This window comes from Salmo salar, chromosome ssa14, assembly GCF_905237065.1.
Source record: "Salmo salar chromosome ssa14, Ssal_v3.1, whole genome shotgun sequence".
NCBI classification, from domain to species: domain Eukaryota; kingdom Metazoa; phylum Chordata; class Actinopteri; order Salmoniformes; family Salmonidae; genus Salmo; species Salmo salar.
The window spans coordinates 11,927,831-11,944,648 of record NC_059455.1 but is presented as its reverse complement, the minus strand read 5'-3'; positions in this window follow the sequence as shown (position 1 = coordinate 11,944,648).

The following is a 16,818-nucleotide window of genomic DNA, read 5'->3' as shown; positions in this document are numbered from 1 at the left end:
CACACCTCATTCTCTCCCAGATGCCTCTGTTTCGGGGGGCAGATTGGGTGAGGCCAGGCAGCAGGTCTGGTTCCACTCGGCTGTGCTCTGGGACCTTCCTCACTTGTTCTCTAGTGTCTCTGAGGCCCCTCTCACTCCCTCCTCTGCCATCCCTCTCCACCGCCTCTCAAAGGAGTCTTGCTGGGCCCAACTGCCTGCATAAAGAGGTGGGCAGGTCCGTCTCAGTGGGGAGTGGGAAGAGACTGTGTGTGTGTGTTTTTTCAGCCACTAGAAGTGAGGCAGGGCCTTGTTACAATTACCCCCCTTGTTTGTGATCCTCCAGCGCCAGAGATCGGGGAAGGAGGAGGAGGTGCAGAGCTAATGGGCATGTTTGTTTACCTATTTGTCCTTGACATGATCAATTGATTACCAGGCTTATTCACTGCCTCCATGGGGTCATTACATTTCCATTTAAATTGCAAATGGATTTCGCCCCAGCACCACTCCCTTCCATCGTTGCCGTAGTGCACGCACCACCTATGCAGTGCACACGTACACACGTATGCACATGCACACACCTGCTTTAAACATTTAAATAAACATGAAAATAAACTATTGGCAAGACCATTTTTTTTGCCTAATGATGAAGAATTATGGAATGATTTATTTACTATCATGAAGCCACTGTTTGTAGATATGTTTTTGTCTCCCACATTCATATTCCTAGATGGTGGAATTCTCTCTCAATTTCACTCTCCTGTGTCTGCGTGTTCGTTCATGAGTGAGATACACGTGTAGGGCAGAATAGGGGAGGCTTCCCCAGTCCATTATCTTGTGAGGAGGGGAGAACCCCTCCTCACCTTCCCTCCTCTCTCTCTGTCTCTCTGTCTCTCTCTCTCTCTGGGAGTACATCAGTGATAATTACCCGCATCATGAAGATGTCAGTCATTTAGCAGTGGCCATTAAAACTCCCCCTTATCCACACACACACACACACACACACACACACACACACACACACACACACACACACACACACACACACACACACACACACACACACACACACACACACAGCATAACAGTCCTCCGAGAGGAAAACAAGCTGATTCCTGGATAGAAAAGCATGGTGATTAAGCGAGACTGGGGATATTACAGAGAACGATTACTGATTTGGAGTTAAACAGTTGGAAAAGAGCGGCCAAATTGGGCAGCAGCGGGAGATCGCTAAGCTAAGCGCTAATTGACGCAATCTCAGACGAGCAATCGCAGAGAGCATATTCACACCACTACAGAGAGAACTGGATGGATGCATGGATGGACAGATTAACTACTTGTACTGTTTTTTGATGGTATACTACCATTTATATCTTCCTGATTTCCTAATTCTATAGTGGAAATCAAAGGCATGATGTATATAGTGGGAATCAAGGGCATGATGAATATAGTGGAAATCAAGGGCATGATGTATATAGTGGGAATCAAGGGCATGATGAATATAGTGGAAATCAAGGGCATGATGTATATAGTGGAAATCAAGGGCATGATGAATATAGTGGAAATCAAGGGCATGATGTATATAGTGGAAATCAAGGGCATGATGAATATAGTGGAAATCAAGGGCATGATGAATATAGTGGAAATCAAGGGCATGATGAATATAGTGGAAATCAAGGGCATGATGAATATAGTGGAAATCAAGGGCATGATGAATATATTGGAAATCAAGGGCATGATGAATAGATTGGAAATCAAGGGCATGATGAATATATTGGAAATCAAGGGCATGATGAATATATTGGAAATCAAGGGCATGATGAATATAGTGGAAATCAAGGGCATGATGAATATAGTGGAAATCAAGGGCATGATGTATATAGTGGGAATCAAGGACATGATGAATAGATTGGAAATCAAGGGCATGATGAATATAGTGGAAATCAAGGACATGATGAATAGATTGGAAATCAAGGGCATGATGAATATATTGGAAATCAAGGGCATGATGAATATATTGGAAATCAAGGGCATGATGAATAGATTGGAAATCAAGGGCATGATGAATATATTGGAAATCAAGGGCATGATGAATATAGTGGAACTCAAGGGCATGATGAATATAGTGGAACTCAAGGGCATGATGAATATAGTGGAACTCAAGGGCATGATGAATATAGTGGAAATCAAGGGCATGATGAATATAGTGGAAATCAAGGGCATGATGAATATATTGGAAATCAAGGGCACGATGAATATAGTGGAAATCAAGGGCATGATGTATATAGTGGAAATCAAGGGCATGATGAATATAGTGGAAATCAAGGGCATGATGAATATATTGGAAATCAAGGGCACGATGAATATAGTGGAACTCAAGGGCATGATGAATATAGTGGAAATCAAGGGCATGATGAATATAGTGGAAATCAAGGGCATGATGAATGGGGTGAAATGTTCAGAGAATTGTATATTCTTAACCATAAACAGTCTTGGATACACATTTCCCTCTTGCATATCGTGCTGTTGATCTGATGACTGCTCACCTTCTACCCATTATTCCCTTATTAATCACTTAATCACATACGGTCACACTTTATTTGGATGCTCTACAGATGGTCATACTATCAACAAACTATCTGTTGATAAGCAACTGGTTGCTAAGGTTACGGTTAGGGTTAGATTTAGAATAAGGGTTAAGTTAGGGTGAGGATAAGGGTTAAGTTTTGGGTTAGGATAATGGTTATAGTGGAACTGACAGCATTTTAGCAACATGAAATCGTTTTAAAATCTGTTCATTTCCACCCTAGGAAGAATATGACACTGAAAAAAAAAAATCTGACAAGCGAGCACTTAGATATGGTCATTTTCAAGTTTTCATAAATTCTTAAAATAATTGGGAGTTACGTATACTAAGGCATTTGTGAAAATGATATAGCAATATGGAATGGGAAAGCGGCCGTGCGTTTGGACAATTAATAGTAAATAAAACCTAATAAAAACATCTGTCTCCTCCAGGACCGGAGTCTACACAGACCGGTGCACAATAGCCAATCAGATCTACAGTAAGTCTTTACGCAAACAAGCCATCTGCCACACAGGCCTGCCGTCATTCACTTTGAACTGGACTGTGTGTTTACAGGCAGTAGCAACAGCACAACTTTAGATCATTAGAACACATTTGCCAAAGCCACAAAATACACCTGAATTGATTTCTGCAATTATGTCAATACCACAGGAGTCCTCTTACATTTGGGAACTTTTCATTCCTATTGCTCAAACAACCATGAAAAGATAGGCTCTCTCTCCCTCAGTTATGCACATCAACAACAACCAGATCAACAACTAATGCTAGCCAGAGCAAGATGAGCTAACAAAGGAACATTAGATAAACCCTCTCAAACTGTTTCAGCTAGTTGGCAGTCAAAATTGCACTGATAAACTGTCCGGAATTGTAGCCTACTAGTCCTTCTGCAGCTTAACTGCAAACAAGAACCCAAGCTAACTGGCTAAAGTTGGATAGCTTGCTTGCTAGCTACTTCCAGACATAAATGAGAGAACACCTCACTCTGACCATTTTACTCCCTCTAGCAGAGCTGGTTAACTAGGCTGTTTGCATGTTATCTAGAGCGTTTGTGACTAACTATATTAAAAAAAAAGAAAAGATGTTTACTGACACCAGTCATATTCAGCCGGTGTTACATGTTTTTAAATTCATCAGTTATTCTGCACTCTGGCACACTCAGACGGGAGTGCTCTGAAATAGGAGTAGATAGCCAGAGTGAACGCAAGAGATATGCTAAGTGGATAACAGTCATTCATGTTCTTGCTAGCTAACCAAATGACACCTGCATCTCTGGCTGTGTATAGCCACCAAAAAACAGTATGAGGCAATAAAGTAAGTCACTCACCACTCCTCCAATGACATTACATGACATCCTCCTAGCAGCTAGGTAGCTAATGTTAGGGTCTGTGTTTTTAGCTTGCTACATATAGATACGCTACCCTATTAGCCACGTTATGACGGACTTATTATCATTGCCCTTGCTAGTATGATTGTATTGACATTCCCACCCTTAGTAACATTCGTCCGTTTTTGTCCAAAATATTGAGTCTTGAAAACTTAAGCAGTGTGTCCCAAATTGTGATTTACAACCTGATAGCGATGTTTTTTTGGACTACCAAGATATGTATTGGTGAATTATATGAATCATGCATTGAACTGCATCCATCTACTCTTCCAACAATGCCTTAGTGTACGTCACTGAACGTTGAGTCAAATATAACCTATTTTTTAAACCTTTAAACTGGGAATTTGATATTTTGTTTCTGATATTAGGATTGTCTGTATGTTTCATACCTGCAAAATAGTTAAAACGCTGTCAGTTCCACTTTAAGGGTTAGAGCTAGGGTTAGTAGATAGTTAGTTGAAATGTTACCGATAGTCTGTACATAGCCTGTAGAGCATTTACAGATGTGTGTTTGTATTGTTTTTATTTGCTTATCTGGATCCCCATTAGCTTTTGCAAAGGGGTCCACAAAAAAAAAACACAAAACATGACAAGTTACAAAACACTGGTACGCTGACAGACAAGAATAGTCCCACAAAAAGTCAACGGATGGACTATCCAAATAAAGTGTTCCCTCACATACTAACACGTACTCATTCCTCACCAGATAGCCCCTACAACATACACACCCACACATCCTTAGCCCGATCAATGGTCATAGCGGTTTCCCTTGACAAGACTGTCGCTTGCCCAAGAGCCTTGGTCAATCCCTTTCCCTCTCACACACACACACACACCTCCCTCCCCCGGCACACTTGTCAAGGACCTCGTCGACCCCTGACCCCACCCACTTGGCCCCATTATTGATTTCTCCCTTCGCCCCTCTCAATCTGGATGAAGAGGGTGCGAGGCAGCATTAGCCAGGTATACAGAAGGGACTTTGGGGATGAAGGGCCGATCAATGTGGAGTGATGGTTGAGCTTGCAGCAGCAGAAACAACCGTCAGGAGGAAATAAGGGCTTCAGGCCAGAGAGGTGAACACTAATAGGGCCTGAGTGGAAGCTAGAGAGGCCAGAGACCAGAGAGACTCAATGCCGATGAGGCCATGGCTTGTTTTGCGATGAGGGCTGCCCGACAGCGCTGGGTTTACTGGATAGGTCACTAATGATCTCTCTGATCACTCTACGCCATGAAGGAGATGAAGGAAAGGCCGGAGCCCTCAAGACCCAGACCTACCAAGAAACTGTGTATTATTGGAAAACAAGACCCAGACGAAGATATTTGATGCCAAAATCCAAGGCCCAGACCCAGATTGCATTTATGTTGTCTCAAGACCGAGATCAAACAATCGAGACTGAGTTAGCCTACCGCTTCTTTCTCTCTTTATGTCTACCTCTCTCTTACTCTTTTTCTCTCTTTCTCTCTAACACTCTTCGTATCAACCTCTCTCTCTACCTCTACTTCACTGTAGCCTCTTACGGTGTCACACCTGTTGCATTCCGGCAATACCAGCTCCTTGTCACGGTCACATGGCATGGGTTGGTCGTGCGATCCGTCTGTTGTTGGTCATGCCCCTCCTCTCCACTCCCTTCCTCGTTCCCCTTCTCAGTGAGAGGCGAGGCAGCCGAAGCTGAGTCGGAGCGGTTCGGTGGGAAATGCAGCACGGAGGCTTATTAGTGTCATACTGCTCTTCCTGAGCTCCTATTTACTGCCTCTCTAGAGCCCACCGACAGCCCGCTGCTGCAGAGGGCACGGCCTGCCGCCTTCAGTTTTGGTTTGTGTGTAGGAATAGGCGTATGTGTGTTTGTGTGTGTGTGTGTGTGTGCGTCCGTGAGAGACACATATAACAGGAGTGTGATTGAGTAAGTTTGGAGAGGGTGTATGCCTGTGTGAGATATAGAGTGTGTAAGCGTACTGTATGTGTGACAGTGAGAGAAAGAGAGATACAGAGGACATGTGAGTGCATTGAGTAACATTGGATTCAAAGCCATAACAGATGCCTCCTTTTGTTTTTGCCCTGTGTTTTTCCACAGATATGACACACATAGATAGGTTAAACAGATGTTTTTCTATGTGTGTATGTTTTCTCTTCTGGCAGGCTAACGCCTTTAAATAACCCTGGGTCCTTTTCAATGGGGCTTGGAATAATCCATTTTTACCTCTCTTGCCTCGGATCAGGTTAGGGGTTTTGCGGTGACACAGTTAGACATAATCTTTTTATTTTATTTTAATTTCCCAGCATCGCCTCCACTGATTCTCCTCCTGTCACTTTAGATGCGGCTAAAAACTGATTTGGGCTCAGTAATCTCACCCTGCATTTTGCCTCCACTTAAAGAAAACCTTGGAATATCATAAAGAGATTATTTTATTTGTAATTGATTATGTGCCTTCCCTGCCACAGCCATGGGTACTTCAAAGTGACTGAATTAAAGGGGTGGTGAAAAGACTAGGGTGCTGAATTTGGGTGGCGTGGGTAAATGGGGCGACGGGGGGAGTGGGTACAAGACGCCGGGGTCGAGAAGTTGAGCCTCCTTTGGCTGACGAATAAGAATCAAGCCTGATTCCGAGATGGCAGTTAATTGGCTCACGGAATGTGCCTTGGTAAGAGAAGGATCTCTGTGAGCCAATGACATGGTGGGCTTGGTTCCTGAAGGTGGCTGTTTATTGGAGGAGGAGGTTCAGTAAAGATTATTGGTTGATCTACTTTTCAAGTTTGGGCCTGAGTCTTCAGTTAACCTGCTCCTCTAGACTCCTAGCTGAGGTCTCCAGACCCAAACCAAGATGCTTGAATGTCTATGGATGTCTATGGATCTCCACACTAGCCTCCTCAGTCATTCACCATACTGAAGAGGCCTTCTTCTTTCTCTGTCCCATAAGACACTTTATCACCACCTACACCCCTCCTCTCTCAATCCCTCTCCGTCACCTTTGGATTCCCCAATTTTCCCCTCCCAGAGCTGAGGATTTGACCCCCTCCACTGCCCACCCAATCCCCCACCTAACACATCACTGGGGGATGGAGATGGAGTCAGTGAGCCCCAGCTGGCTCCCCATGGCAGCCCTATCCCTGTATCAGCCTGGCCCTCATCCCTCTGCTCCCTATTAGAGTGATCCAGAGCCGAGGGCTCTGGGCAAGAGTGAGAGGGGATAGCCCCCAAACCCTGATTAGCCTATCCCAATGATCTCTCCTGAGTCCACGGGCCCTGCTAGTGAGAAGGAGAGATGAGAAAGGAGGAAGGGATACTCTCCCTCCCTCTCTCTCTTCTTCCTTTAGCCGCTATCAGCCCCGGCCCAATACTGATCACAATCCTCTTACCTCTCTGCTCTATTCCCCAGCAGTCTCCATAGACTTTAAATAAAAGGGGGGGGGTGCACAATGCAGCCCTGTGGAACCCCCCAAAATGTCAGGAATATTCCCCGTTTTTTTGTGATATGTGTATTCCATTTCAATCAAACCCCCCCGGGCAGGGCTAAATTGTGGGATTATCTCCCATTTTGTGTTGTTCTAATCCCTGCCTCCTCATTGACTTTATTGCTGGAGGGGAATCTGAATCGTGTCCTATCATGTTGTTTTTTTATGTTCCTTTTGGTTGTGCCACTGGCAATGGCTTGTAATACTGAAAGATAAAATGAACACAGTCAAAAGTTTGGACACACCTACTCATTCAAGGGTTTTTCTTTCTTTTTTTTATTTTCTACATTGTAGAATAATAGTGAAGACATCAAAACTATGCAATAACACATATGGAATAATGTAGTAACCAAAAAAGTGTTAACCTGTTGGGGATAGGGGGCAGTATTTGCACGGCCGGATAAAAAACGTACCCGATTTAATCTGGTTACTACTCCTGCCCAGTAACTAGAATATGCATATAATTGTTTGATTTGGATAGAAAACACCCTAAAGTTTCTAAAACTGTTTGAATGGTGTCTGTGAGTATAACAGAACTCATTTGGCAGGCAAAAACCTGAGAAGATTCCTTACAGGAAGTGCCCTCTCTGACCATTTCTTGGCCTTCTACACTCTCTTTATTGAAAACTGAGGATCTCTGCTGTAACGTGACACTTCCTACGGCTCCCATAGGCTCTCAGAAGGCGGCAGAACGGGGAATGATGCCTTTGCAGGCCCAGGCTGAAAAACAGTAGCGCATTTGGATAGTGGTCGATCAGAGAACAATGAGACTGGGGGCGCGTGCATGAGCCGACACCATGTTTTTATTTTTTCGTCTTTGAACAAAAACAGGGTTTCCCGGTCGGAATATTATCACTTTTTTACGAGAAAAATCGCATAAAAATTGATTTTAAACAGCGGTTGACATGCTTCGAAGTACGATAATGGAATATTTAGAATTTTTTGTCACGAAACGCGTCGGGCGCGTAACCCTTCGTCACCCTTCGGATAGTGTCTTGAACGCACGAACAAAACAGAGGATATTTGAACATAACTATGGATTATTTTGAACCAAACCAACATTTGTTATTGAAGTAGAAGTCCTGGGAGTGCATTCTGACGAAGAACAGCAAAGGTAATCCAATTTTTGTTATAGTAAATCTGAGTTTGGTGAGGGCCAAACTTGGTGGGTGTCAAAATAGCTAGCCTGTGATGGCGAGCTATCTACTCAGAATATTGCAAAATGTGCTTTTGCCGAAAAGCTATTTTAAAATCGGACATAGCAATTGCATAAAGGAGTTCTGTATCTATAATTCTTAAAATAATTGTTATGTTTTTTGTGAACGTTTATTGTGAGTAATTTAGTAAATTCACCGGAAGTTTGCGGTGGGTATGCTAGTTCTGAACGTCACATGCTAATGTAAAAAGCTGGTTTTTGATATAAATATGAACTTGATTGAACAAAACATGCATGTATTGTATAACATAATGTCCTAGGAGTGTCATCTGATGAAGATCATCAAAGGTTAGTGCTGCATTTAGCTGTGGTTTGGGTTTATGTGACATTATATGCTAGTTTGAAAAATGGGTGTCTGATTATTTCTGGCTGGGTACTCTGCTGACATAATCTAATGTTTTGCTTTTGTTGTAAAGCCTTTTTGAAATCGGACAGTGTGGTTAGATTAACGAGAGTCTCGTCTTTGAAATGGTGTAAAATAGTCATATGTTTGAGAAATTGAAGTAATAGCATTTCTAAGGTATTTGAATATCGCGCCACGATTTCGTCCCACATACCCTAGAGAGGTTAAACAAATCAAAATATATTTCATAATTTAGATTCTTCAAAGTAGCAACCCTTTGCCTTGATGACAGCTTTGCACACTCTTGGCATTGTCAGGGAGGTGACCAAGAACCCGATGGTCACTCTGACAGAGCTCCAGAGATCCTCTGTGGAAATGGGAGAACCTTCCAGAAGGACAACCATCTCTGCAGGACTTCCACTAATCAGGCCTTTATGGTAGAGTGGCCAGACAGAAGCCACTCCTCAGTAAAAGGCACATGACAGCCCACTTGGAGTTTGTCAAAAGACACCTAAAAGACTCTCAGACCATGAGAAACAAGATTCTCTGGTCTGATGAAACCAAGACTGAACACTTTGGCCTGAATGCAAGCATGACATCTGGAGGAAACCTGGCACCATCCCTACTGTGAAGCATGGTGGTGGCAGCATCATGCTGTGGGGATGTTTTTCCGTGGCAGGGACTGGGAGACTAGTCAGGATCGAGGGAAAAATGAACAGAGCAGAGTAGAGCAGAGGTTGATGACCCTGCTCAGGACCTCAGACTGGGCGAAGGTTCACCTTCCAACAGGAAGCACACAGCCAAGACAACGCAGGAGTGGCGTCGGGACAAGTCTCTGAATGTCCTTGAGGGGCCCAGCCAGAGCCTGGACTTGAACATCTCTAGAGAGACCTTAATATAGCTGTGCAGTGATGCTCCCCAGCCAACCTGACAGAGCTTGAGAGCATCTGCAGAGAATAACTGGAGAAACTCCCCAAATACAGGTGTGCCAAGCTTGTAGCGTTATACCCAAGAAGACGCGAGGCTGTAATTGCTGCCAAAGGTACTTCAACAAAGTACTGAGTAAAGGGTCTGAATACTTTTATGTTTAATAAATTAGAAAACATTTCAAAAAATATGTTTTTGCTTTGACATTTTGGGGTATTGTGTGTAGATTGATGGGGGAAAAGTAATTTTCTATACATTTTAGAATAAGACTGGAACGTAACAAAATGTGGAAAAAGTCAAGGGGTCTGAATACTTTCCGAGTGCACTGTACGTAGGGTGCTGTATATTGCCTTTTAACATATTAAAACAAAGGCGATAATATTTGTCCAGCCTTTGATGCTTGCAGATGTGCATAACATGCTGCTGTACCAGTTTAGGTTCTGTCCCTCTCCTCGCCCCTACCTGGGCTCGAACCAGGGACCCTCTGCACACATCGACAACAGCACCCCTCGAAGCATCGTTACCCATCGCTCCACAAAAGCTGCAGCCCTTGCAGAGCAAGGGGAACAACTACTTCAAGGTCTCAGAGAGAGTGACATCTCCGATTGAAACACTATTACACAGTTACCCATCACTCCACAAAAGCAGAGCAAGGGGAACAACTACTTCAAGGTCTCAGAGCGAGTGACGTCACTGATTGAAATGCTATTAGCGCACACCCCACTAACTAGCTAGCCATTTCACACCGGTTACACTGCGACCCTAATCAAAAAGTGCTTAATAACTCCAAGTAACAAAAACATAGCTATAGGTTTACATTTACATTTATGTCATTTAGCAGACGCTCTTTTCCAGAGCGACTTACAAATTGGTGCATTCACCTTATAATATTCAGTGGAACAACCACTTTACAATAGTACATCTATATCTTTTTTTGGGGGGAGGGTGGGGGGGAGGGTTAGAAGGATTACTTAATCCTATCCCAGGTATTCCTTAAAGAGGTGGGGTTTCAGGTGTCTCCGGAAGGTGGTGATTGACTCCGCTGTCCTGGCGTCGTGAGGGAGCTTGTTCCACCATTGGGGTGCCAGAGCAGCGAACAGTTTTGACTGGGCTGAGCGGGAACTGTACTTCCGCAGAGGTAGGGAGGCGAGCAGGCCAGAGGTGGATGAACGCAGTGCCCTTCTTTGGGTGTAGGGACTGATCAGAGCCTGAAGGTACGGAGGTGCCGTTCCCCTCACAGCTCCGTAGGAAAGCACCATGGTCTTGTAGCAGATGAGAGCTTCAACTGGAAGCCAGTGGAGTGTGCGGAGGAGCGGGGTGACGTGAGAGAACTTGGGAAGGTTGAACACCAGACGGGTTGCGGCGTTCTGGATGAGTTGTAGGGGTTTAATGGCACAGGCAGGGAGCCCCGCCAACAGCGAGTTGCAGTAATCCAGATGGGAGATGACAAGTGCCTGGATTAGGACCTGCGCCGCATCCTGTGTGAGGCAGGGTCGTACTCTGCGAATGTTGTGGAGCATGAACCTACAGGATCGGGTCACCGCCTTGATGTGGGCGGAGAACGACAGGTTGTTGTCCAGGGTCACGCCAAGGCTCTAAGCACTCTGGGAGGAGGACACAATGGAGTTGTCAACCGTGATGGCAAGATCATGGAACGGGCAGTCCTTCCCCGGGAGGAAGAGCAGCTCCGTCTTGCCGAGGTTCAGCTTGAGGTGGTGATCCGTTATCCACACTGATATGTCTGCCAGACATGCAGAGATGCGATTCGCCACCTGGTTATCAGAAGGGGGAAAGGAGAAGATTAATTGTGTGTCATCTGCGTAGCAATGATAGGAGAGACCATGTGAGGATATGACAGAGCCAAGTGACTTGGTGTATAGCGAGAATAGGAGAGGGCCTAGAACTGAGCCCTGGGGGACACCAGTGGTGAGAGCACGTGGTGCGGAGATGGATTCTCGCCACGCCACCTGGTAGGAGGAACCGTCAGTTAGGACGCAATCCAAGAGTGAGCCGCGCCGGAGATGCCCAACTGGGAGAGGGTGGAGAGGAGGATCTGATGGTTCACAGTATCAAAGGCAGCAGATAGGTCTAGAAGGATGAGAGCAGAGGAGAGAGAGTTAGCTTTAGCAGTGCGGAGAGCCTCCGTGACACAGAGAAGAGCAGTCTCAGTTGAATGACCAGTCTTGAAACCTGACTGATTTGGATCAAGAAGGTCATTCTGAGAGAGATAGCAAGAGAGCTGGCCAAGGACGGCACGCTCAAGAGTTTTGGAGAGAAAAGAAAGAAGGGATACTGGTCTGTAGTTGTTGACATCGGAGGGATCGAGTGTAGGTTTTTTGAGAAGGGGTGCAACTCTCGCTCTCTTGAAGACAGAAGGGAAGTAGCCAGCGGTCAAGGATGAGTTGATGAGCGCGGTGAGGTAAGGGAGAAGGTCTCCGGAAATGGTCTGGAGAAGAGAGGAGGGGATAGGGTCAAGCGGGCAGGTTGTTGGGCGGCCGGCCGTCACAAGTTGCAAGATTTCATCCGGAGAGAGAGGGGAGAAAGAGGTCAAAGCATAGGGTAGGGCAATGTGAGCAGGACCAGCGGTGTTGTTTGACTTAACAAACGAGGATCGGATGTCGTCAACCTTCTTTTCAAAATGGTTGACAAAGTAATCCGCGGGGGGGGGGGGGGTTCAGGAGGGAGGAGATGGTGGCAAAGAGTTTCCTAGGGTTAGAGGCAGATGCTTGGAATTTAGAATGGTAGAAAGTGGCTATCGCAGCAGAAACAGAGTAAGAAAATGTGGAGAGGAGGAAGTGAAAAGATGCCAGGTCCGCAGGAGGCTAGTTTTCTGTGAGCTCGCAATGAGTCGTCAAGCCACGGAGCAGGAGGGGAGGACCGAGCCGGCCGGGAGGATAGGGGACATAGGGAGTCAAAGGATGCAGAAAGGGAGGAGAGGAGCGTTGAGGAGGCAGAATCAGAAGATTGGTTAGAGAAGGATTGAGCAGAGGGAAGAGATGATAGGATGGAAGAGGAGAGAGTAGCAGGAGAGAGAGAGCGAAGGTTGCGACGGCGCAATACCATCTGAGTAGGGGCAGAGTGAGTAGTGTTGGAGGAGAGCGAGAGGGAAAAGGATACAAGGTAGTGGTCGGAGACTTGGAGGGGAGTTGCAGTGAGATTAGTAGAAGAACAGCATCTAGTAAAGATGAGGTCAAGCGTATTGCCTGCCTTATGAGTAGGGGAGGACGGTGAGAGGGTGAGGTCAAAAGAGGAGAGGAGTGGAAAGAAGAAGGCAGAGAGAAATGAGTCAAAGGTAGACGTAGAGAGGTTAAAGTCACCCAGAACTGTGAGAGGTGAGCCATCCTCAGGAAAGGAACTTATCAAGGCGTCAAGCTCATTGATGAACTCTCCAAGGGAGCCTGGAGGGCGATAAATGATAAGGATGTTAAGCTTGAATGGGCTAGTGACTGTGACAGCATGGAATTCAAAGGAGGAGATAGACAGATGGGTCAGGGGAGAAAGAGAGAATGTCCACTTGGGACAAACATGTTTGTCATTTTTTTTGCACTGCATGGATCATTGGTGCAGTTGAATGCAGCATTGCTGTATGGTGCACTCAAAATGTATTGTAGTTGAGCATAGGCTACTGCTCAAATGTTGCTGTAGCTGTTGCCTACATGTTTCTTCTTTACATGGTGTTTTGCTGCAGGTTTAGTTTTTTGGTTATTCATTGTCAAGCTTTACAAACCAAAGCCAGACTGCATTTTTTTTTTTTGCCTAGCTAGGACTGTGGCTCCCATCGCTACGTGATGCAAACGTGACACACAAAAGCAGCGCAATTGAAGTTGAAATCACCAATGTGAGTGTATCAGGCTGTAATTAGTACATGGCTCAACTGGTGACTCATTTATACTCGTATGTCTCATTTATACTCGAGAATAATATTGACGAATATACTGAGATGGTGACTGAGTTTATCAGGAAGTGTATAAGAGATGACTCTCAGACCACTGTGACTATTAAAACCTGCCCTAACCATAAACCATGGATAGATGGCAGCATTCGCACAAAACTGAAAGCGCGAACCACCACATTTAACCATGGGAAGGTGACTGGGAATATGGTCGACTACAAACAGAGTAGTCATTGCCTCCGCAAGGCAATCTGTTAAGGCAAAACGTCAGTATAGAGACAAAGTGGAGTCGCAATTTAACGTCTCAGACACAAGATGTATTTGGCAGGGTCTACAGACCATCACGGACTACAAAAGGAAAACCAGCCACGTCGCGGACAGCGACGTCCTGCTTCCAGACAAGCTAGAGGGGTGTTTGATTTATGTATTCCGAGGTTTTGGTCTATGTTTTATGTTAGTGTATTTCTATGTTCCGTCTAGTCATTCTATTTCTATGTTTAGGTAATTGGGATTGGGGCCTTCAATTGGAGGCAGCTGTTTATCGTTGCCTCTGATTGAAGGTCCTATAATTAGGAGTGTGTTTGTTATGGGAATTGTGGGAGGTTGATTTTGCATTGCTGTGTGTTAGCCTGCATTACTGTTTGTCGTCCGTTCGTTTTCTTGTTTTGTTTAAGTGTTCAATAAATGTTAAAAATGAGCACTCAACACGCTGCGCCTTGGTCCACTTCCTACGACGGCCGTTACACCGCCCCAATAGTTCCACAGACGATGCAATAGCCATCACACTGCACACTGCCCTATCCGATCTGGACAAGAGGAATACCTTTGTAAGAATGCTGTTCAATGACTATAGCTCAGCATTCAACACCATAGTGCCCTCCAAGCTCATTATTAAGCTCGAGGCCCTGGGTCTGAACCCTGCCCTGTGCAATTGGGTCCTGGACTTCCTGACGGGCCGCCCCACAGGTTGTGAAGGTAAGAAACATCACCTCCACTTCACTGATCATCAACACTGGGGCCCCACAAGGGTGCATGCTCAGCCCCCTCCTGTACTCCCTGTTCGCCCATGACTGCGTGGCCAAGCACGGCTCCAACTCAATCATCAAATTTGCAGACGACACAACAGTAGTAGGCTTGATTACCAACAACGACAAGACAGCCTACAGGCAGGAGGTGAGGGCTCTGGGAGTGTGGTGCCAGGAAAATAACCTCTCACTCAATGTCAACAAAATAAAGGAAATTATCGTGGACTTCAGGAAACAGAAGAGGGAGCACCCCCCTATCCACATCGACACGACCACAGTGGAGAAGGTGGAAAGCTTCAAGTTCCTCGGCGTACACATCACTGACAAACTGAAATGGTCCACCCACACAGATAGTGTGGTGAAGAAGGAGCAACAGCACCTTTTCAACCTCAGGAGGCTGAAGAAAACCCTCGCAAACTTTTACAGATACACAATTGAGAGCATCCTGTCGGGCTGTATCACTGCCTGGTACGGCAACTGCATCGCCCACAACTGCAGGGCTCTCTAGAGGGTGGTGTGGTCTACGCAACCCGTCACCAGAGGCAAACTACCTGCTCTCCAGGACACCTAGAGCACCCGATGTCACAGGAAGGCCAAAAATATCATCAAGGACAACAACCACCCGAACCACTGCCTGTTCATCTCGCTATCATCTAGAACGCGAGGTCAGTACAGGTGCATCAAAGCAGGAACCGAGAGACTGAAAAACAGCTTCTATCTCAAGGCCATCAGACTGTTAAATAGCCATCACTAGCACAGAGAAGCTGCTGCCTATATACACAGACTTGAAATCACTGGCCACTTTAATGAATGGAACACTAGTCACTTTAATAATGTCACTTTAATCATGTTTACATATCTTGCATTACTCATCTCATATGTATATGCTGTATTCAATGCTATTCTACTGTATCTTAGCCTATTCCGCTCTGACATTGCTCGTACATATATTTATGTATTTTTAATTCATCATTCCTTTACTGAGATTTGTGTGTATTGGGTATATGTTGTGAAATTGTTAGATATTACTTGTTAGATATTGCTGCACTGTCGGAGCTAGAAACACAAGCGTTTCGCTACACCCGTCATAACATCTGCTAAACACGTGTATGTGACCAAGAAAATGTGACCAATAAAATGTGATGTGATTTAATGTATGTCTTATTCGGCCCGCGGGCCTTGTGTTTGACGCATGTGCACTAAGCCTATTAGCCATGTTATGACTGACTTGTGATCATTTCCCTGGCTAATTTGATTAGTTACAGTCATTCGTTTTTTTTTTTTGGAGGCAGCAAACAATGTACTACGCCAGCTGTGATTTACAACCTGATAGCAATATTTTTTGGACTACCAATTAATGTATTGGTGAAATATGTGAATCATGCATTGAACTGCATCCATTCTGACAACAATGCCTTACTGTACGTCATGGAAGTTTGAGTCAAATATAACCTGTTTTTAAAACCTCTTATAAAGTTGGTTTTGAAGCATAAACTGTGAATTTGATCTTTTTGACTGATATGTTTGTTTCATATCTGCAAAGTAGTTAAAAAGCTGTCAGTTCTACTTTAAGTATTATACTGTATCAGTTCCAGATCCATCATGTGATTTGTTAAATTAAATCAGGTATGTCTGTCCATCAAACTGGTATCAAAGTGGAAAAAGTCAACTGAAATGATCTGCACATGATAGCGTGATGTTTTTCACCTAACATCCTCTCCATCCAACCATCCCCACCCCTCCAATCCCCGGGTTTCCCTCTCTCCCGTTCTTTTTTTCTCTCTCTCTCTCTTTCTCTCTGGGGACAGATTAACCCCTAATCCCCCAGTTCCTTGTTAAATGATATTATTCAACGGTTTGGAGGCCACTGGGTTCCACACTGTTCCCACAGAGAGTTTAACTCTTATGTTCTGTTCTCTCAATGGAGAACACCTCCATCCATCCCTCCCTCCCTCACCTCTTCCCCTTTTCCCCCTGCCACCTTTCCCTAGAGTCGGCAGTCAACAGGCATCACCCT